General features: G+C 39.6%; 1 long non-coding RNA gene across 2 annotated transcripts in view; it reads left to right on the top strand.

Annotated features, from left to right (window-relative positions):
• Positions 1-23,064, top strand: part of LOC110217489 (uncharacterized) — a 32,128-nt gene extending 9,064 nt beyond the window's left edge. For both annotated transcript variants that reach the window (XR_002327053.2, XR_013482945.1), the window contains 3 exons: positions 4,569-4,665; positions 22,295-22,449; positions 22,733-23,064. This is a non-coding gene — a long non-coding RNA (uncharacterized LOC110217489). The remainder of the gene's footprint in view (positions 1-4,568; positions 4,666-22,294; positions 22,450-22,732) is intronic.
• Positions 23,065-23,657: the final 593 nt, after the last annotated feature.

Genomic DNA, 23,657 nt, shown 5'->3' with positions numbered 1-23,657 from the left:
CAGGATAACAAAACAAATTCCATTAAATATTGTTACACAGTGATCACAAGTAAATAATTTTTCATTTCATTAAAGAAATTGTGATACATATATATTTTCCCTCCCTATAATCTAGAAACTGAAAACAAGATAAATTTAATATGGAAATAAAATTATACTGATGATTTTTGAAGACAAATTAGCTTCCATAAACGCTACTTTCTGAAAATAACATACCAATCTTTCCTTCTTCATCCCATAAAGTACTTTCCCCTAGTCTTTGCCATTCTATATCCAATTTCTCAAGACTTAGCTCCTCCATTTGAGAAAGCATTCATATCAGCCCTGGTCACTTCAAAACAGGCCTAGCCCAAGAGTACTCAGATGACTTCTCCACCTTGCCTCTACCAGGTACTTTCCTCCTCCACCATTTTTCAGCTCTCTTTTACCATTGTCTTCATCTGTTAGAATGTAAGCTCCTTGAGGACAGGGATTGTCTTGCTTTCTGCTAATCTTTGTACCTTAGTGATTAGTACAATGCCTAGCACATAGTAATAAATGCTTGCTGTCTCTGATCTTTTTTACTGAGGCATTAGAAAATATTTTTAATACCCACAAAATATTAGACTTCTTCAAAAAGTCTGTGGAAGGGCAGAAAATCCAACTGTTTTCTAAGGCCTAGTTTCCAGTTCCTTTGAATTGGCCATTGGAATGGCCACTGAAAAGCTCTGGCCATTTACCTCTGACAGAAATAGTAACCCAAAAGGAATTATCACCTCCTCCACCAAAGTCTTACTCTAGTACTAAGATGTGGTGTGAAGATGAGCTAAAGTTTCCAAAAAACAACAGAAAACAAACTCTGACATTCTACCACGGTGACCTAGAAATGTCTGTCATCCAAGGAACACCTTAGCTATACTTAGAAAAGCTAAATACCAAAGAGTTGGACACTAAGCAATGTTTCTAGGTTTCTTTGCCATAATTTATGAAGACCAACTACCAAGATAGAGAAGGGTTGCAATCTGCATCAGTGGAATGAACACCAATAAAATGATAGATCTTTTGAAGTATTCTCCTCTAGAATCTTCCTAATGACTTACCTTGATCTAAACTTTCCATTTTACAGATGAGCAATCCCAGGAATACCTTCCCTAAGGAGGTCTATGCTCAAGTTCCAGCAAAATAAGTGAATTAAAATTGTCAATTTTAACTTTAGGCATTCAATTATCAAAGGCCTACTATGTTCCAAACACTCTCCTAATAACTGGTGATACATCAGAAAGAGAGAAACAATTTTTGCCCTCAAGAAACTTATATTCTAGTGGGTGAAGACATCACAAAACAAAATGGTAGCCAGGAAAGGAAGTTTTGGTCCCAGGACTCAACAGGGATGAATATTGGAATCACAGGGAATTGCCACATCCTTTCTTAAAAGCAATAGTAGAATTGATTTTTTTTACTGTACTCAAAGCCAAAAATGTAAATGGAGGTGGATCATAGGTTACATGTGTGGCAACAGGGCAGATAGCAAGATGTCCAAGGTAGATGTGATATGAAACATAGGCTGGGGCTAGCTAGATACAGTGGGGCATCTAGGTGGCATAGTGGATAGAGTGCTAGGCCTGGAGTCAGGAAGACTCATCTTTCTGAGTTCAAATCTGGCCTCAGACACTTACTACCTGTGTGATCTTGGGCAAGTCATTTAACCCTGTTTGCCTCACTTTCCTCCTCTGTAAAATGAGCTGGAGAAGAAATGGCAAAACCACTCCAGTAGCTTTGCCAAGAAAACCCCAAATGGGGTCACAGAGAGTTGGACACAACTGAAAAAACAACTGAACAACAAGATTGAGTGGATTAGGCAAGTTTAAATTCCTTCATTGACCAAACAAGACCATTCAATCCCAGGGCAGAGTTCTAAAACTAAATGCATTAACTCCTGAGGAAGAAAGTCATGGTCCCTAGAGACCTAGTCTCAAGGTTTATAAACGAGAAGAAGGTAAAAGAGGAGTGGAGGAGGAATCAGCAGACAGAACAGATGCCAAAATGTCCAGAGTGGATGAGTGGATAAGATGTGAAGAGAATTGAGGAGATGATCATAATTAAGCCCACCTCCCCTTCATCTCTCTAAAGTAGTCACACATTGCCAAATAAAGAAAAAGGAAAATAGGGATAGGAAGGGGACCTGTGATTTCATTAACATAGGGAGTCACCACTGAGGAACTTCCTCTATCAAGGACGAGCCAACATATTCTCTGCTACTTTTTGCCTTAGAGATCCTCCCAGAGAACTGAAAGGTTGTGATTTGCCCAAGGTTACACACCTAGAATGTGTATGAGATGGGACTTGAACCAAGATCTTTCTGGCTCAAGCCTAGCTTCTATCCACTATGCCATGCTGCCTCTTAAAAAGAACAACCCACGTTCAAATCCGGCCTCAGACCAAACACTTGACATTTACTAGCTGTGTGACCCTGGGCAAGTCACTTAACCCAAATTGCCTAAAAATTAAAAATTTTTAAAAAAGAACAATAAACCCCCCAAAAAATGGCAAAGAAAGGAAATCCTTAGGGTGAAAACCTCACAAAGTATAGTTAATACTGAAGAAATGAATAAGCAAAATAATAATAATAACCCAATGAATAACCAATAAAGGCAAAATCTTCACAAGGAAAGAATAATACCTTGATAACAACTAGACACCAAGAAAAAATAATGGACCAGCATTAAGAACCTTCAGAATGGTGATAAAAAGGAAGAGATATAAATAGAGATCTGGTGTCTTTAAAAATGGACACAACACACTTACTAGCTGTGTGACCCTGGGCAAGTCACTTAACCCCGACTGCCAAAACAAAAAAAAAATGGACACAACAGCACTTAAAGAATACAAAAGAATAAACATGATACTCAACAGCTTGGAACATTTGGTGGAAATTTTTTTATAAAACAGTAGATTCTAAGAATGGTGTAGATGGAACACAAAAATATAGAGATGGCAAGATATTCTCAAAACCATTCATAGCATTCCCGTTTTCATCCATCCCTTCCATCTTCTCTAGTTTCCTAAATCTTTATGACGTTAGTATAGTTAAAACTCAATTTTATATTATAATTATGCCAGCAGGATGGGATTGCTCCTGACTTCAGGTAGAATTTTTTAAATTTTTAACCTAGTTAGTCAATTACTCTTAGCTTCATATTTGGCTCTGTAATCTTAACTGTCATCTCTATTCTGATGTGAGTCTTACAGATGTAGCTCCATGCTCACTTTGATATTCATGAAGACAAAATAGAATTTGGCTTTATTCATCTATTCACACCTATGAGTTCACATTATTTTGGAGTAACTGTGACCTTGGAATCCATTTCCCATAAAAAAAAAAATCTCTAAAGATCCCTGTGCTCAGAGTTTAAGCTGGGAATCTTAAAATCTTTCAGAGCCAGGGTATGACTGTACGTTATCCTTGTTTCTGATGAGGTTAGAAAGTGTTCAGAACTTAAAGGGAAAAAAAGTATATCAGTGCACTAACCTCCTGGTTTTTTGAAGCTTCTTTCACCAAATAGTGGTAGGGTGACACCAAGACCTTTATTTGATTCCCCACAACCTTCTTTCCCCAAAATGAGACCATCTCATGAATATTATATCATTATCTCTTCTTGTGCTGCTTTTTCCTTTCCTTTCTTAACTAATGGAATGTTGTAAGCACCACATAAGATGGTGAAGAAAATCTCCCTTCTCTGTTTTTCAGCAAGCCAATATCCTATCTTCTTATGACTCCTTCCCTGTGCTATTCTTCCTGGGCTCTCCCTGGCAGCATAACACACTAGCAGCATTTGCCTTACAGGCAGAGGGCATAAGGTAACTATTTTGTGTTGAAATGAGATAGACAGACAAAGACAGGGAGAGATTGAATGAGTTGCCTGTGCTCATATAGCAGGAATCTATTAGAAACGGGATTTGAATCTAAATCTTCCTGATGCCAAGTCCAGCACTCTATCCACTAAACAACACTCACCATCCTGGAACATTTTTCTCAGAATCTTTTCTTATAGAGTGAGATTCTTGTTTCCTTATGTCTTCACTGATATGCTGAGACTTTGTTGTGAAGAGTTGCTTGCAGATTATTGGAATGGCCTCTGATCATGTGGGGAAAAAAATCGTAAGTGAAATCTCAGAGGGAACTGATACCCTTGAAAAATACTTTGTGGAATTAAAGCCTGTTCATTTCACAGCAACAAACCTGATTTATTCTTTTTCTCTATGGTACAACGACTTAATTGTGCAGTCAGACCAAAGTTAATATAAGTAAATAATTTTATGAAAGTAAAGAGGAAAAAAAATCCTTTGTTTCCTAATAGGCTTTTAAAAATATGTAAAATCTTTCAAAAATTAATTACAGTGTAACACTACCACAGCTCATGAAACTATATTGATGATTCATATTCTTGTTGAGTTAAAGACCAAAAGATTCTACAGAAATCAGAGAGAAAACATAATTATACAGATGGAAATAGACAAGTTAAAAAGTAAAGAACCATGATTTGGTTGGCACAAGATTTTTTTTGTAAAGTTCTTTTCTTGTTTTATAGAATATAACCACTGAAAACTCAGAAGAATGCATGAAGATAAAAAAGAAGAGAAACAAAAGCAAAGAAAGGCCAGATCAAATGAAAAAACAGCCACAGGGTAAGTGCTGATAATCTGTTGATTTGTGTTTATGTTGGAGGGAGGGAGGGAGGGAGGGAAGGAGTTTAACCTTTACATCAGATACTCAAACTTTTCAATTTTCTTATGGAAAAATTAAAGATTGTTTCCAACTTGCCCCCACCTCTTCCCCACAACTCTAACCAAGTATATGTAGAAAGAGCAGCAATTTGGATGCAGCTTCAGGCAAGAGAGTTTGCTAAGTATCTCTCTCTCTCTTCTTGTCCTGGTGTGTGAAGCTCCAGGGTAACCTGTGTAACCTAAATTTATCTGCCAGAGGCAAGAGGGAGTTGAACAGCACTTACTCATCCCAATCCAAATATCAATCCAGTTTAAGGGAATTGACACTGAAGGGGTAATTGAAACATTTAAAGACACAGATTTGAGGGTTCTTGCTTTGCTGGAAGGTACATCTATAGATTTATTTTTGTTTTGTTTTGTTTTGGCCGTCCGAGTATTTACAGATAAGTATACATTTCAAGTCTTATTTTCTTGAGAGGCATTGAGCTGTCCATGGAATCAGGAACGCCTAGGTGCAAGTCCCACCTCTGAAACATATTGGCTGTGTTTCCTGGGCAAGTTAATTAACCTCTCAACATCTCTAGGCAGCTCTCAAAGACTAAATATTATGGATTTACATTGGTAGAAGTTCTTCATCAGGAAGTTCCTATACCAATGAAATTTCAGGGTCCAAATCTCTCTCTCTCTCTCTCTCTCTCTCTCTCTCTCTCTCTCTCTCTCTCTCTCACACACACACACACACACACACACACACACACACACATTTCCTTTGAGAAAAAATTGGGGTAACTCTAAATCTGGGCAGGCATGGACAACTATGGACCCATGTCTATGTTTTAGGGCTTCTCTGAATAGTATTGCCTTTTAACTATTTACTCTCAAGGGTAGCATATTTTGTCTCTATTCTTACCTAGCCTTTAATCATTGAATGGCTATTGCCGCAGACAAACTGAGACCTGGGAAAGTCCTTAATTTAGAAAGGCCAAAGTCACTCACTTCATCCCAGGCCATCACCAATCATCTTGACTTTTGTCTTGCCACTGAACTTCAATGACTCTGGAGGAAAGAGTGAGGCTGGTACCTGCACAGCTCTGCCTCACTTAAATCCAATTTATGCACAATTTATCACCCATGATGTCATTGATCCTCTTTGAAAACAAGGAATAAACAACAACAATAGCATCTGTAGGTCTGGAACACAGAAGAGGCTTGAGACTCTATATGATCTGTCTCTGAAAAAAAAAAAAAAGCAATGACCATGCCACTACTCGAAAGAAGCCACATACAAACAACATGTACAGTTCAGCAGAGATCCAGCAGGTGGCAACAATAAATTGGTAGACAATCTAACAGAAGGCAGAGGGGTAGAGAAAACAAACCAGCAGATAACACCCACAATTCTATGGGAAAGCAACAAACAGCAACCGCAGAAGTAGAAGGGTGGTCCAGCTTCGGGATGCAGTTTTAGGAGCCTGAGTTGTCTGGTTCTTATGCATTTTCTCAATGGGAATCTTCAGAAGAATGTGGTCTTGTGTGTATGATGACTATGGCGGGGAGGGGAGTATCCTTGTGATCTACCCTTGCTATTCTGTTTAATTAAATGCCTTTGTTTTGAGTTAATGTGTACTCTGATTTGGTCTAATTTTAAGAAAAGATACATTGGATGGGGGTTATGAATGGATGCTGACCCTATATCTTAATCCTGGGTGTTGCTCTCAGGAGGCCATGGTTAAGTAAAGGACTTAGCTACGTATAAAGTCTCTCATTATCCCCAGTCTCCAGCAAAGTTAAGAATTTCTAAGAAGTCTTGCCGCTATGAAAAGTACACATCTAACCTTCTAAAACCCATAGTTAGAGTGGGTGTTGATACAGATGGATACCACTTAATACAAATAATGAATCCCATGAAGTGGTCACATTATTTGAATTCACACTACATATTCCTATTGGAATAGAACCTATCACCATATCTATGTAATCACATTAAATCATGTGAATTTGGATACAATACATCTACTTTAGGAGAATTCATTATTCATACTATTTGGGATCTAACTAATTGCAGTCTCCTTGGTCTTTTGCAAGTGCCATAAGTCTTTTTTTTTCTCGTTACCATAAGATATTCACATTAATTTGGTGTTACAGGAATTCTGCGAGCCTTTTCTGAAGTTCCATAACATAGCTCTAAACCTGCTTGGGTACATTTATTGGACCCAGACTGGTTTTTCAGTAAGATCTATTAAGTCTTATCAGTCAGGCCTTACTTAGCCTGAAAATTTATTAGATCCTTTCTCATATAACCTTAAACTGACAGCAGGTATATGCAGACAAAGATGTAAACTATCCATCCCATTTTTCTAGTAAGCAGAAAAAGGGAGAGACATATAGGAAAGGTCTTGCTTAGAGAAAACAAGCCTGAGTGAGATCCTTGGGCCCTAGGGAAGAAAGTACTAGTGACAGATTGATAGATATTAGTGACAAAAAGGAAGGGTTCTGAAAAGATACTTTGACTTCACATTTGTGCCTAGGCCTAGCCAGACCTATCCAGGCAGTCACAGGCTCTCTAAGTAATAGACTTTTCTTTCCTTGACAGATAACCACCCAACCTCCCATCTAGAGAATGGGGGCTGACAGCACACTCATTTGGTAGTTTCCAACCTGATCCTCAGTGCAGTTTAGTTGGCTCTAACTGAACTCTATCTTCTAATTGTTAAGTTATTTGGACATTCCCTGCCCCTCCCCCATTAAGCTAACTCTTCTTAGATAAAGCCAATTAGATTATAAAGCAATTACTCAGTGGCTTGAGAGGCAGTGGAACATTGAGGGAAGAGTACTGAACCCATACAATATTCCTACCTATGCAGGCATTAGATTTAGAGTAGGAAGGAACGTTAAAGATCATTTACATACAAGGAAACTGAACCCCAAAGATGTTAGGGGGCTTGCCCATTATCACACCAGTAGCAAGTAGCAGGGCTGACAATTTCCTGTGACTGAGAATCTAGTGCTCCACCATGCTGGTTCATGAGATCCACTTTGGAACAAATTAACTAGATAAGTTATTTATGGTGCCTAAATTATCCAAATAATTGGTTTGGGTTCTGTACAACAGTAATGACTCCTGTTGTTCAGTTGTGTTCAGTTGTGTCTGACTCTCTGTGACCCTATTTGTGGTTTTCTTGGCAAAGATACTGGAGCGGTTTGCCATTTCCTTCTCCAGCGCATTTTATAGGTGAAGGAACTGAGGCAAACAGGGTTAAGTGATTTGCCCAGGGTCACACAGCTACCAAGTGTCTGAGGCCAGATTTGAACTCAGGAAGATGAGTCTTCTGACTCCAGACCCAGTGCTCTGTAAACTATGGCGCCACCTAGCTGCACCACTAGTACTGACTACTCCTGCTTAACTATTTCAATACTTGATGTAATATTAATAACTCATATTCCTTGGTGTTTTAAGGTTTACAGAGCACTTTTCTCTCAATGACCCGTGAGGCAGAGTCATAGATTTAAAAGGGACCTTGCAGGTCATCTTATCCAACCCCTCATTTGACAGAGGAGGAACTTAAAGAAATTATTCACAGCCATGTGGATTGATTCTTCTGCAAAGGCAAAGTAGGCCATCTTTTGCCTCAATTCTTACCTAGCCTTTAATCACCGAACGGGTGTTGCCTCAGACAAACTGAGACCTGGGAAAGACCTCAGCTTAAAAAGGCCAGGGTCTCCCACTGAATGCAGGGCCATTGCCAGGTGTACCGACCTATGTCTTGCCACTAGATTCTGATGACCCTGGAGGAGAAAGTAAGGCTGATGACTTTGCACGGCTCTGCCTCACTTAAATCCAATTCACTTGCAAGTCAAGACATCACCTTCCCAATGTCATCGGTCCTCTTTGGGAACGAAGGATAAACAACAGCTAGCAAGGGTCAGATACTCTTTAGCTGTGGTACTCTGGGCAAGTCACTTAACCCTGGTTGCCTCAGTTTCCTCATCTGTAAAATGCACTGGGGAAGAAAATTACAAACCACTCCAGTATCTTTGCTGAGAAAACTCCTAATGGGGTCGTGCAGAGCTGGACATGACTGAAATAACTTAACAAAATGTTAATATGTGGTTTTTTTTCCTAAGTCAATATGTGGCTGTAGAGATCCTTAAGTATGGTTTAATGCCTTATTTCTATTTGTGTTTGACACCAGAGTAGCACTGGAGGGTGGGGGATAGGGTATGGAGGCTGTTGAAAAAGGATTTCCAGGACCCCAACTTGCTTTCTATTGCATGGTTCATTAACCTGTGGCTTAGGTCTATGACTACTTCCTAGTCACATTGTAAGGAGCAACTAGTAGTCTTTAAACGAGGTAAAAGCAGACCCAGTCAGTGTTAACTTTTTATTGTCATTATTGTTATCATTCCAATCCTATTTTTGAGTTCTGAGCTATTAACATGCAATGTTTTATTTTAGGATGTGGTCAGAACTGAACAAAGAAGCAGGTGTGAAAACAAAACAGCATTAGGTACAGGCCACATATAAACATCCTGTGACTCTCTACACTAGTTATTTTTACCTGGATGCAATCAGAGTCATTTCTCATTAGCATACCAGTTTCTGGCCAGTCACAAAAGCCCATGCTAAGTTTACGCGATTCCCTTTAGCAAATGACATCTCTTCCTCACAATCCAGAGGAGGTGATGACTGTAGCCTCCTTAGCAACATCCCTGCACTCTGTTAAAGGGACATTGGAGTGGAGTGGATACCGGCAGTATCCAGGAGATGCAACTTGGGTTCCAATCCTACTTTTGACACTTGATAGTAAAACCATTGCAAATAGTTTTCCCTCTCTGGTATCGTAGATGGATTCAAATCCCAGCTCTGACCCTTATAAGCTACCTATGTGACCTTGAACAAATAATTTCTTCTCTTCTCTCTCTGGGTCTCAGTTCCTCAGCTGTAAAATGTGGGGAGGGCGGGATGTACTAGTTAACATCCAAGGTCCCTTGTACCTCTGGGTCTATGATACTATGATTCTATGGCTTTACAAAGTCTTTATGGAGCTCAAATTATAGAATGTAAAGAGTTTTGCAAATCTTAATATGATATATGTCAGATATTTTTATTGGATTATTCCACATCATAGTATTTTGCATGTTTCTAGGACAGAACAAACTCATGCTCTTCCAGAGTTTTTCTAGTCCAGGGGTGGGTAGCCTATGGCCTTGAGACTACATGTGGCCTTCTAGGTCCTCAAATGTAGCCCTTTGATGGAGGCAGGCCACACTTGAGGACCTACAGGGGCCACATGTGGCCTCGAGACCACAGGTTCCCCATCCCTAAGTCTGTTAACAATTGTCTTTCCAGGACAGCATCATTCTCTCTTTTTACATCTTACTAAGAGGTGATACTAATAATAGCTGCCATTTATATAGCTTTAAAGCTTTCAAAATACTTAACATATAGTAGCTCATTTAATTCTCAGAACAAATCTATGAGATTGATCTATCTATCTATCTATCTATCTATCTATCTATCTACCTATCTATCTTCCTCCAAATATCCAGGGAACTCATTGGCTCCAGTCACTCCTCTGACCGTCCTTACGTGTCCTCATATTCCAGAATTGCCTTTTTCCTTTTCCCCAGTCAAAACTTCTACCCCTAACTACAATTCTTCCCCCTGGGGAAAGCATTACTCTCCTCATTATAACTGAGAATGAGAAAATGTGATTTGCTTAAAGTCACACAGCTAGTTAGAAGTGGGAATGTAGGTTTTCCTGACTTCCTATCCAGCACCCCATATACAACACTAGGATGTTGCCTGTTGAATGTAGCCAATAAATATTTAGTCAGCATCTACTATATTCAAGGCACTATACAAAATATAAATTGTGCTGTCAACCTGCTGTGAGCTTGGATGCTTTAAGGTTACGGTGAGTTTGAGAGAGTCACTCACCCAGCCGAGGGAAATGTTGACAAGATTCAAAATGAGATCCTCTGATCCTTGCCCCTTGGGATCCCATTATTTCTGCCTCAGCAACCAGTTCATCCTTGATGAGAATCCAGTTCAGAAAAGAAATTCTGCCTTGCGGGTACCTTCATCTTTTAAAAGATGAAAATGTAATTAAGGCAAACCAAGAGATTACTAGCTACTCTTTTGGGGGCAGAAAGAATGCCAGCAGATGTCTAGATACAGAAGTGACTGAGAACGTCAATTATCCCTAAGGGAAGGTGAAACACAGCCATCATCCATGCTTTTATATGAATTACTTTAATCAGGTAACCAAGTAACTTTACTCAGAGTTAAGAACCATAATTAGGGGTAGAAGTTTTGATTGGGAGAAGGAAAGGGGCAATTTTGGAATATGGGGACATGTGGAAGAAGAGATTTGGAGATAACTCCAAAGAAGGCAATTTTAGACAGCCAGAAAATTGCCTGAAGACAATGAGTTCCCTGGACATTTAGGGAGAGAGAGAGAGAGAGAGAGAGAGAGAGAGAGAGAGAGAGAGAGAGAGAGAGAGAGAGAGAGAGAGAGAGAGAGAGAGAGCTTTTGTTAAATATTTACTATGGGTCAGGTCCTGTGCTAAATACTAAGAATACAAATACAAACAAAAAAGAGCAAGATAGATCCTAACCTCAGGGAGCTTATATTTTGTTGAGGGAAATATAGTACATAAAAAGGAGCTGAGAAGTGATAATGGTGAGTGGGAGATCCAGAAGGAGCCCTGTAAGTCATGTGTAAACCACGTTTAGAGTGACTATGTCTGATATGGGTGCTTCCTTAAATGGAAGTTCTGAGACAAACTCACCAATCAGAGGAGGAAACTATACAGGTGAAGGCATTGCCTGGGTCAGGATGAACGCTGCCAAGGAGGCCTAAAAGGAGTCCAGGAGTCATGGACTAAACCAGGTTTGTACTAAGCATGGGAAAGAGCAGAGACGTAGGAGAGTGATGCAGAAAAGGATGTAGAAGGGCACAAAAGACATGCTTTATCTGCCTTGACATTTTAACAAGGGCCCCACCTGCCACAGGAAACCATCTCTAGTTCTGTCCTTGATCTGTGAGCCATAAACTACAGGTTCATGTTCTGAAGGATCATGGAATCAGTTTAAATTGTAGACCTCAAAACAAAAATGTTTTAAAAAAAAAGCTCCCTTATTCTATTCTAGAAATTTCTTGTTGACACACAATAGCTTAGATACGAAAGAGATTTATTTAGTGATAACACCTCTACCTAAAGTTCTCTATCTACATGCATTTACTGATAATAACTCCTACCTCTATGGTCCTCCGACAACCCTGAAATTTCTCCTCTTCTTTCCTTTGCCTTTCAAAATCTTGTCTATTTTTGAGAGCCAGACAGAGTCTTCTGTCTTCTACGTAACCTTTTTTAATGATTTCATTTTTCATTGAACTGCCATGCCATTCATGGCCTTTACCAATTATAGCTTCTCTCATACAATTGAATACAATATTTCTTCTTTTTTGCTGAAAGTAAATTAGCCAAGATTAGTTTCTTCTGAACACAGTATTATTGGGTGATGATGAGAAGCCCAGAAAGATCAGGGCAGAAATGTTAAATTCCATAGTACTGTTTATAATGCTTTATCTGTGCCCTGGAGTGCAAGTCCATGATTAAGAACAGAAATTTGGTGTCACTCAAGTACAATGTGGAGAAAGTCCAAGGGACCACAAAAATCTGAAGAGAGAGGTAAAAGCTAGTGGTATTGAGCTAATGATCCAGCTTTTTAGACAGAAGTAGAAATGGTGTACAAGGGATTGTGGGTTGGTTATTTAACGGAAATGCACTCACATCCTGATGAAGGAGTATGAGCTCCTTGACTACAGGAAATGGAGTTTGTTTGGGGGGGTTTAGCCTTTATTTTTATCACCAGCTTTATCATAGTGCCTGGCACGTAGTAGGCACTTCATAAATCCTTGTTGACTGACGGAATGATTAGGAGGCAGGGGTAACCTGAATAAATGAATTGTTTTGCTTTGTTTCACATGTATTAATTTTGCTTCACCAACTGGACAGTAAGCTCCCTGAAGGTAAGGACTGTCTTGTACTTCTTGAGAACCCTATCTCCTCCTAATACTACTTAATGTAATTCTGGGGCAAATATTAGCTGCTAAATAAATTATTTTTGGTGGAGACAGCATGAGCCAGTAGAAAGAACACTTTGTTTGGAATCAGAAGTACTAGGTTTGAATCTGCCACTTGCTACCAAGTCACTTAACCTCTGTGCTCAGTTTACTCATCTATAAAATGGAATTGGACTAGATGATCCCTAAGGTGCCTTTTAGCAGTACATCTGTAACTATGTTTGATAGAGATATGTTGTAGATGATGCTATTTAGTAGTTTACAATAACAGCTCACATTTACATAGTGATTTAAGAATTGCAAAATATACACTATCTCATTTGACCCTCACAATAACTCTTATTATTCCTATTTCACAGGTAAGAAAACTGAGGCTGAGACTAGTTAAGTGATTTACCCCGTCATACAATAAGAAGTATCTGAGGCAGGTTTTGACCTCTGGTCTTCCTGACCCTGGCATAGTGGATAGATTACCAGGCTTAGAGTTCAAATCCAGCCTCAGGCACTTACTAGTTGTGTAATCCTAGGCAAATCACTTAACCCTGTTTGCCTCAGTTTCCTCATTTGTAAAATGAGGTGGAGAAGGAAGACAGCATCTTTGCCAAGAAAGCCCCAAATGGGGTCACGAAGAGTTGGACATGACGGATATGACTGAATGACTTCCTGACTCCCAGTCCAGCACTTTATCTACTGTACCTCTTAGGTTTGATACTGTCAATCAAAAAAGTTTAGTTAGTTCTGCATTTATGAGGTTGGCCTATATTACCTTCAGCCAATTACCCTTATTTAGGGTAGGCAGACATTCCATAAATTAACTGAGATCGGTCAGTATGTACCACATACAAGGCTCATTGCGTCTATCATAGGATTCTAACTCTTGAGCTGAAAGGGATCTTAGAGACTGCCTAGCCCAACTCCCTCATTTTGCAAAGGAGGGAAGTAAAGGCCCGCAGATTAAGTGATTTACCCAAGGTCATATGAGCAAATAAATTAAAGGCAAGATACAAACCTGGATCTCTTGTCGCCCCAGCCAGTGGGAGTTCCACTGAACTATGCCCCTTCACCACAAGGCATCTCTTTACTTCCCAGACCCATATCCCCAGGGCTCTTATGTACCTACACTAATACATCTTCTCTTGGTTTGTGGGTTTTAGGGAGCTAGCGGCCACCAGAGGAGAAAGAAATGAAATTAAACAGAAACTAAACAGGGGGCAGAGGGACAGGGGAGAGGAATAATGTAATAGGATGTCCTCTGGCTAATGTCCTCTGGCTAAAAAATAATGAGAATAGTTCTCTTGTAAGGCTGCCAAACTGATTCAGAAGACAATTCTAAAAGAGGCATTTGACAAATGTTTTGAGCAAAGTGAGTATTTTTGAACAATACTAATATTCCCCTGCTTATGCAATTTGGCCATAAATCACCAAACACCGCAGTCTCCAAACAGAGTTGCGGGTAACTCTCAAGGGCATCAAAGGGATGGGGTGTATAATGGGACTTTTTTCCAACCAATACAGGGCCCAAACAGAAGCAGGCAGCCCAGCTCAAAAACTACTCCAACAAAAACCTATAATTCACACCAGACCAAGCAAGGATCAAAAAAATTCAACAGAAATTTCAGCAAGTTCTTTCACCTCAGAACTACATAAAAAGTCAGTCAAAAGTCCATGGGCAATAGGAAAGGAGCCACCAGCAAAGGCAGGAAAAAAGCATAAACAAACAAACCTGTTACCTCTCAACCCAAGATACACAAGAAGCCCACGGGGTACTCTCTCTGAAGGCATCAAAAACAGAAGACTCCCCCAAGAAAGCCCTGGGATGGTTATAATACCAAAGGACATGGCCTTGAAAACCCCGTGAAGCAACACCATCAGTGTGAGCACAATAGCACACAGAAGAGTATAATTCAGACCAGGACATCCCCAAGCTCTGAAGTCCCTAGCACCCTGTCTCGAGGTGCCATAGAAGGTGCTGAGGGGCCAATGTTCTGAACCAGAAAGATACAGTGAGACTTAACACCAGGAGGAGGAGGTCAGTACAGAAATTCAGGTGACCCAGAACAAGTCCAAACAAGGCCAAACTCCCCACCAAAAAAATGCAGCAGGACACAGAGGCTGGCCCCATTTCAACTGGAGAAATGAGTAAACCAAAAGAGACATTGACTACTATCAAAAATTATTGCAAATATAAGGATCCCCCAAAATAAGAAGAGAATAATTCTATAAAAACTGCAAACAGAGATTCAAAGGAAAAAAAAGAAATTTTTTGATAAGAATTATATGAACTTCTAAAAGAAACGAAGTAAGAGACCAAAAAAAGAGCTAAAAATTCTGGAGGTAAGAATTGGAAGGCAAATAAATAGCTTAGAAGAGAAAGTGGTAAACCTTACACAAGTAACAGATTTCCTAAAAACTAGAATCGACCAATGATTCCATGAGACAGCAAGAAACATTAGAAAAAAAATCAAAAGATTGAAATAATAAAAGAAAATATAAGATATCTGATATCAAATATAAATTACCTGGAAAACAGGTCAAAGAAAGATAATTTAAGAATCAGGGGAGTTGGGGCAGCTAGGTGGCGCAGTGGATAGAGCACCAGCCCTGAAATCAGGAGGACCTGAGTTCAAACCCAGCCTCAGACCAAACATTTGGCACTAGCTGTGTGACCCTGGGCAAGTCACTTAACCCAATTGGCAAAAAAAAAAAATTTAATGGAGTGCCTAAAAACTGTGATTAAAAAACAACAACAAAACCTGGACACCATATTTCAAGAAACATGAACTAAAACCACCTAAATCTATTCAGCTGAGAGTACAAAGTAAAGATTGAAACACACACACACACACACACCAATCACTTCCTAAAAATAAAGAAAAAGTTCCAGGAATATCTTAGTCAAAATCTAAAACTCTTATACAAAAGAAAAATACTGTAAGCATTCATAAAGAAGTACATGCATCAAGGATTCACAGTTAGGATCACAAAAGACCTGGCAGCTTCTATTAAAAATGAGAGGAAAACATGGGATACGATATTATAAAAGGCAAAAGAGTTAGGTTTACAACCAAGAATAACTTACCCTAAAAAAGCTAAAAATAGTCCTGGAGGTGCGGGGGGCAGGGGAGATGGACCTTTAATACAAGAAATACTTTCATGCATTCTTGATGAAAAAGACAGCTGAATAGGAACATTGAAATACAAACATAAGAGTCCTGAGAAACAAAGAAAAGTAAACTTATTTGAATAATTGGAAGGAGCTGTATGATTAGATAATGCTAATGGGGAAAGAGAAACTGGTTTCTCTAACGTCTTCAAAGGGTGTTGAGAGAGTTAAGAAAGACAGAGGACCTGGCAATGTATTGGCTCTGTTCTAAGGATTTTAAGATGAGAAAGAGAAGAGAAGGTAAAAGAGGCTGAAAAAAAGGAAGAAGAGGATGGAACTTAGTATTTTTTATCATTGGAGTTCATTAAAATAAGAGTATAACAACATAGAGTAAAGGGTGAGAGGAGAGAGCATCACATGAACCTCACTCTTATCTGAAACAGAAAGATATTGACATAGTTTGGCACAGAAATACATTATATTCAACAGAGGAAAAAAATAAAGATGATGGGAGAGGTTGAGAGGGATAATAATGCCAGGGAAGGAATAGTTGTGAGGAAAAACAAACTTCCTAATCCTGAAGTGAAGGGAAGGGAAAGGAAGGGAAAAGAAGTGGGAGAAGGGAAAAGGAGGAGAGTGAAAAGGAAGGGAGAGAACACTATTAAAGAAAAGAACTAGAATCTGAGGAAGAATGGCTGAATATAGTGTTGTATATTAATGTAACAAAATATTATTGTGCTGTGAGAAGTGCCAAAAGAGACAGTTGCAGAGAATCCTGGGTGGTACGAACTCTTGAAGAGGGAAGTGAGTAGAACTGTGAGAATAGTTTATATAATGATAACAACACTGAATAGGAAAACAGCTTTGAAAATTTTAAGAACTCTGATCAGTATGATAACCAACTGTGTCTCCGTAGGACCTATAATGAAAGATATCACCTGCTTCCTGACCAAAAGCTGATGGACTCAAGGTGCAAAAAGAGACAATCTATTTTTTACTCTTTGATTATGCTTATTTGTTACATGTTGTTTCTTTCTTTCTCTCATTTTTTTTAATGGAAGAGTGGAAAGAAAGGTATATAAGCAATACTGATATAAAAAAAGGGGGCGATCAAAATATTTTTTAAATGCATAATAGAAGAGAACAGAAGTAAGATAAGCAAAATGGTTTCATACTAATGTTTGGAATTTATTATATGCTTTTTAAAAAAATAAATAGGATATGAAATGGTGATTCATGGATTTGTATACAATCTTTTTGTGTTCCATTGTGTATCATGAAAAATGATTTTTAGACTCAGAGCTTCCCCATCAGTCCCCTTTTTTCCAAAGTCCTTCAGAAGGACATTACTGATAATGAGATTATTTAATCAAAGGTCTGGAAGCTCCACTGAGTTTTTGCAGAGGCTTGGGTGGAGATAGATTCTTCTGCCTAGATAGCCCAAGATTAGGAGTGGCCTGGTATGGTTGGGGGTGATCTGTGGGTAAGGTGGTACCAGCCCCTGTTATTCTTTGACCAGAATTAAGTGACCTAAGTCACATACTCAAGACCCTCATTTTAATATAGCTCACCTCCCAATGTGTTGACAAATCAGAGTTGATTGGTACCCTTTGTGAACACCTACTCTTCCAAGGTACCAAGGTTCCAAGGTACTCTGTACCCCGACCCCCAAATGCAGCCAGTTCTGGACTGGCCCCTTTAGGGGGGCTCAGTTCTGGACTATAACTCCCACGCAATGCATGTCAAGCCAGCTTGAGAGAAATAAAACTGTGGACACAGCCTAATTTTGTTTTTCTTAGAACAAACTCTGTGGAAGGTTGACAGTATATAGGAGCGCTCTTTTCTCTTTTGGTAGAGGAAGGAAGGAAGGAGAATTTAAGTTAAAAAAAGAATGGAGACATATGGTGGGTCTCCCCAGAAAGCAAGACTGCAGCATATGACCAGTGATAACTTCTACACAAGATGTAACAGAAAAGATCATCCAAGAAAATAACTGAAAAAAGTGATGGACTGAGTGAAGGCAAAGTATAACAGAAGGACAGCTCATATCCTGCCCTGGTACAAATACAGTGTTAAAAGACATAGAGGAAGGACTCCAGGATAGTAGGTAGATCCCAGCTGGAGAATTCATGGGTGGACATGTACAAAAGTCCCATGTCCCTCATTTGAGGATTTCCTGGCAAAAATACAAGAGTGGTTTTCCATTTCCTTCTCTAGCTCATTTTACATATACGGAAACTGAGGCAAACAGGGTTAAGTGACTTGTTCAGGGTCACATAGCTAGTAAGTGTCTGAAGCCTGATTTGAACTCAGGAACATGAGTCTTCCTGACTTCAGGCCCTGCACTCTATCCACTGTGCCATCTAGCAGCAAAGTAGGTCAGTAGGTAGGTAGATTTAATAAGTTTGCGACAGGTCAAGCAACAGGGCTAAACTTTTCAACAAGGCTAAACTATCTCCCTTCTTTAGGCCTTGATTTGAAGTCAGTTTTTCAGCTTTGTTTGTTAGATTTTGTTGGTAAGAGCTGCAGCTCAGTATCTTAAGCATTACAAGATAAACAACCTGGCAATTACAGTCTAGTCTGCAACCCATAAACAATGGATTTCTGAATATTTGCAAGTTGTAATCTCATTAGCCAGCTCTTGAAGTCAGTTCTACTACAAGCTGCAAAATGGATTTCCTGTGGGAAACCACCACTCTGCCCTAATCCCACCCCAACCCCTCCTCTTAGCTAAGACCGGCATCCTTGCCTAGGGAGCTTAGCAGAGTTTGCAGTATTTTTAAGTGGGTTGAGATATTTCTAAGAAAAAGAATGAACAGATGGGAAATGTGTGAGCACTGCATTTGCATTTTTTATTTGTTTAGCAATAGTCTTTATTTAGCACACAGAGGTCCTCACCTCAAGAACTCTAGAATTTTTACTTGTTTGTTTGCTTACTATAAACTCAAGCAAATTTACAAAACAAGAACCCAATGAAAATGGGGCAGCTAGGTGGCACAGTGAGTAGAGCTCTGGCCTTGGAGTCAGGAGGACCTGAGTTCAAAAGTGGCTTCAGACACTTGACACTTTGACACTTAGTAGCTGTGTGACCCTGGACAAGTCACTTAACCCCGATTGCCTCACAAAAAAAAAAAAAAGGAAAGAAAAGAAAAAAGAACCCGATGAAGATTAAACTTTTCCATCAGTCTCAGGAATCTCATCCTAGAAGATCACTTCCACCTCACACCTCTGAAGTACCCTCTGCCTCTGGGGCCTTCCCCTCTGTTTGGATGGTTTTTCCCAGAGCCGTCATTTAAGGAGGGTGCCCGGGCCAGCCAGCTCTTCATTTAGCACCAGGCTGTACTTCTCTGAACTTTTTCATCATAACTCAGCATGAGGCATCTTATTCTTATCTCCTCCCTGCTTTTCAATTTCCTTTTATGTGTTTTTCTACCCCACTAGAATGTAAGCTCCTTGAGGGCAGGAATCGTCTTTCTTTTTGCTTGTATTTGTGTTTCCAGTGCTTAGCACTGTGCCTGTGATGGCTTGTACACAAGATGTAACAGAAAAGATCATCCAAGAAAATAACTGAAAAAGTGATGGACTGATCACATGATAAAGGCAAAGTATAACAGAAGGACAGCTCATATTCTGCCCTGGTACAAATGCAGTGTTAAAAGACATAGAGGAAGGAAGGTAAATAGTAAGGGCTTAATAAATGCTGTTTGACTGACTGACCAAACTCTTTCTGTCACTCAGAGGACCTTGGCACAGTGACTGGAAAGGTGACCTTGGAATACAGAAGACCTAGTCTCTGCTTCTGTCCTATATTGGTTGTGGTGACCCTAAGCAAGTCATTTAACCCCTTAGTGCTTTAGGCAACTTTCTAAGAGTACAGGTTATAGGACCTGCATTGATAGAGGGGGTTTTCTGACCAGGAGTTTCCTTTACCAATGAAATCAGAGACCCAGTACTAGAGCAAGAGACAGAGATAGAGAGATGGAGAGAGAAAGAAAAACAGAGAGAGACAGAGGAAGAGACAGAGAGATAGAGACAAAGAGACAGGCATATAAAAATGCCTTCTAACCTCTCAAATTTTGTGCACCTACTTACTTGTTGACTGACTGAATAACTGACTCTCATTTTGTTGCCACTTCAAATTTTATCTCTTCAAAACTCTTGAAATTTAATGCAATAGCTGACATTTATATTGTACTTTATGGTTTGCAAAGTGTTGTCTTACAACACCTGTATGAAGTAGATGGTACAAGTCGCATAATTATCTCTTTTACAGATGCAGAAGCTGAGGGCCAGAGAAGCTGAATGATTTGCCCAAGGTCCCATGGCCAATAAGTGGTTATGCATTTAACAGATAGGTGTAACCAGCAAGTGCTGCTGTGAAGGGCAATTTTGAAAATGAGAACTTTCCTCTCATCTGGAAGTAGTCAGGGCTAATTCCTGACAGACCATGTCTGTCAATGATACTGGGATTTAATGGAATGGTCTTCCCTCTGATACCTACCCGTATTTCACATCCTTTGTCCTGTTCTTATCCCCTCTCTCATTTACAAATAAGATAATATTTGTAAAGTCCTTAGCCCAGTGCTTGGATCACAGTAGGTGCTTAATAAATGCTTGCTGAGACAGCTGGGTGGCACAGTGGATAGAGTCCTGGCCCTGGAGTCAGGAGGACCTCAGTTCAAATCCAGCCTCAGACACATAACACTCACTAGCTGTGTGACTCTGGGCAAGTCACTTAACCCCAATTGCCTCACATACAAAAATAAATAAATAAATAAATAAATAGATAAATAAATAAATAAAATGCTTGCTTGTTTGCTTTCTTTCTTCTCTCTGGTGGGAGAGGAGATAGAGATTACTTAATCCTACTGAATTGTAAAACTATCCACCCTTACAGCAAACAAAGAGATCAGATTTATCCAAGACAATGACTGGAATCTACATGGGTTTTTCTTCTGTTATTTTATGGAGCTTACAAATCATTACTTTATTATTTCAGTTATTATTAGTTTTTAAAAATCTTAATAAGCAGTCAAACTGTAAACCACACTCAAAATCTAGTCATCAAGACAGGTACTGTGAGTACCCTGACTCACAATTCTCAGAAATGACCCATGGGTATGAATGAAGCAGTACAGTGCTAAGAGTCAGGAAGACCTGAGTTCAAAGCCAGCCTTAGGCACTTACTAGCTATGTGACCCTGAGCAAGTCACTTAACCTCAATTTGCCTCAGTTTTCTCAACTGTAAAATAGAGATAATAAAAGCACCTACCTCTCAGAGCTGTTATGAGGATAAAATAAGATAGTCTTTGTAAAGCACTTGATACAGTCTCTAGAACACACTAGGTGCTATATAAATATTCCCTTCCATTTAAATTCCTGTGTGTTTTAAGCTAATCACTGGTTTCCATCGTTTCCCTGGGATGGAACCAATATACAGACAATGTAACATACAACATTCATGATCAAACATGGGTTTTTATGTGAATAAAAATCAGGATAAAAACAGCTGAAAAGAATAGTGAAAAATAAAATCATGACAAACAGTTCAGAGCTTCCTAAGCTATTAAAGGGGCAATGACCTGATAAACTCTGGCTAAATTCTTCATTCCAGAAAGCAGAGGCTGAGCTATGGAAGCCAGCCCCTCTGCTCAGTCCATTGCCTTGGTTGCCATAGGCATACCATGGTTTACTCTCTATTACACATAGCTCTTAACTTCATCTCCCCTCTCTACCTTCCGCCTGAATCTGATGCAGAGCAATTTTTAAATCTCCCACTAACACAGAAAATTCTGCCTTCCAGTTCCAAGAGCATGATAGTTCCCAGGTCTGTAAAGACTACAAATCCCAAGGTTCTTCAGTGCCTTTACCCCAGCCAATGAGGCAACCAGTCCAGGACCCATCTGAACAGGTCATTTACACAGGTCTTCTGAATCTTGATCCAAATCCATGATTTTTGTTTTTCTGTTATAGCACATTGCCCAAAGGAAATGTATGTTAAGTCCCTAAGTGTCTATTTATGGTGGGAAATTAATAGGCTAGGTAAAAAGGAATTGATTTCATAAGACTCTATATTTAGAACTAGAAGATCGTTTAATTCATCCCCCCCTCCTCATTTTACAAATGAGGAAACTGAGGCCCAGAGAAAGTAAATGACTTACCCAAGGTCACGCAAGTAATAACTGACAAAGCTGTAGTTTAAATATTCAACTTCTCCATTGTAATATCTTGTGGGCGGGTGGGGGTGGGGGTGGGGGGTGCACGCGCACGCGCGTGCTCAGTTATAAACAAATGATGCTAGAACAGAGAGAGCAAAGAGAAAACCCACATTCTCAATCCAGTTATAATCTTAATTATCTGCATCTCTCGCCAAGTCAATTTTCTTTGAGCCTAGGTTTCTTCATCTCTATGTAATGGACACTGGCCAGTGAGTTCTAAGTAGTGAAAGCACACACAGCGGACCCAGGTGGATGTTTGATTAGCCTGATTCTGAAAATTTGTGAAGATACGAATGGAGGTGCCTAGCTATCCACTTCAGAGCATGCACAGGTATTCTCTATTTCCTATCTGCTTCCTTTGAGGTGGAGAAAAGGCCTTTCAGTCTTTTTAGTTAGCTGCTGAGCCAGAACTGAGGATTTACACAAAAGCAGCCAATGACTAAATTTGTTCTCTTTCTTTCCTGCTGGCCACAAAGTGTAAGAATGACTCTCTGAGCTCTGGAGAGTCAGTGGGAAGGTGGCCTTCCCCCTTATTAAGCCAGCAAGATGCCTGGGCAAGCCAGTATCTCCCGTGGAGGCCTCCTCTTGTTAATTTCTTCTTTCTTTTGGCACAGGGCCTTGTGAGACCTAGAAAGATCCAGGAACTGGAATCCATGCCAGAGTTGGCTGGCAGTCAAGCCCATTGAGGATACCCAGGCCAGAAGTACATCAATGGAAGCCAAAGTGTCATTCTATGGCCCGGGAACAGCTTGTCCAGCAGCCATGTCACACATGGAAGTGAATTTGCTGAGGTCAATGTTTCATAGCAACTGATTTTTAATTTGAGCCCACTCTTCTGCAGGAAACACGGTGGTAAAGGGGTGAATGAGTCCCAGTTTTAGTAGGGATATTTTATGCTGTGGTTTGGGCTATATTCTTTTAATAAATATCTCTTTGCAAAAACTAACTGAGGTTTACTAATTAAATTGAGAGTGGGATGCAAATCAATGGTATTCGTATCAAAGAGAAAACTAGTGGTCGATGCTGTAAAAAACATACTTGAATGGGGGAGAGAAGAGATTGAGCCAATAACATTAGAGAAATACCCCTAGTCCTTCAAGAGTACCCCTAGATCCCAGAGGGAGAGATATAACTACCTTCTTGGGACCTGACATGTCTATGCAATCTGGAGTTAGGATAAGAATCTTAGAATACGTACACACACATATGTATGTGTGTCTGGGCTACATGTAATATGACAAGGTTGGACTAAATGATCTTAAAGATCCTTTTCTATCTCAACATTCTATGATTCTAAAAGACAATTCCTTTCTTTTCTTTTCTTTTCTTTTTTTTTGGCTCGGAGCTCTTATTTCTACAATATAGGCAACTCCCGGTAAGAAAACCCCTTCTACCCCTTCAGCGGTTCCCAAACTTATTTGGCCTACTGCCCCCTTTAAAAAAAATTACTCAGCCCCCCCAAAATCTATTTTCTTTAGCCCTTTTATGTTTTTTTTTAAAATTTGCATCCTTTCAAAAAATATAAAATATTTTAAATGA

Source organism: Phascolarctos cinereus, unplaced genomic scaffold (assembly GCF_003287225.1).
Source record: "Phascolarctos cinereus isolate Bilbo 61053 unplaced genomic scaffold, phaCin_HiC Scaffold_726;HRSCAF=1367, whole genome shotgun sequence".
Classification (NCBI taxonomy): Eukaryota; Metazoa; Chordata; class Mammalia; order Diprotodontia; family Phascolarctidae; genus Phascolarctos; species Phascolarctos cinereus.
Note: the sequence above shows the minus strand (reverse complement) of the source record. Positions and strands in the feature narration are given on the sequence as shown.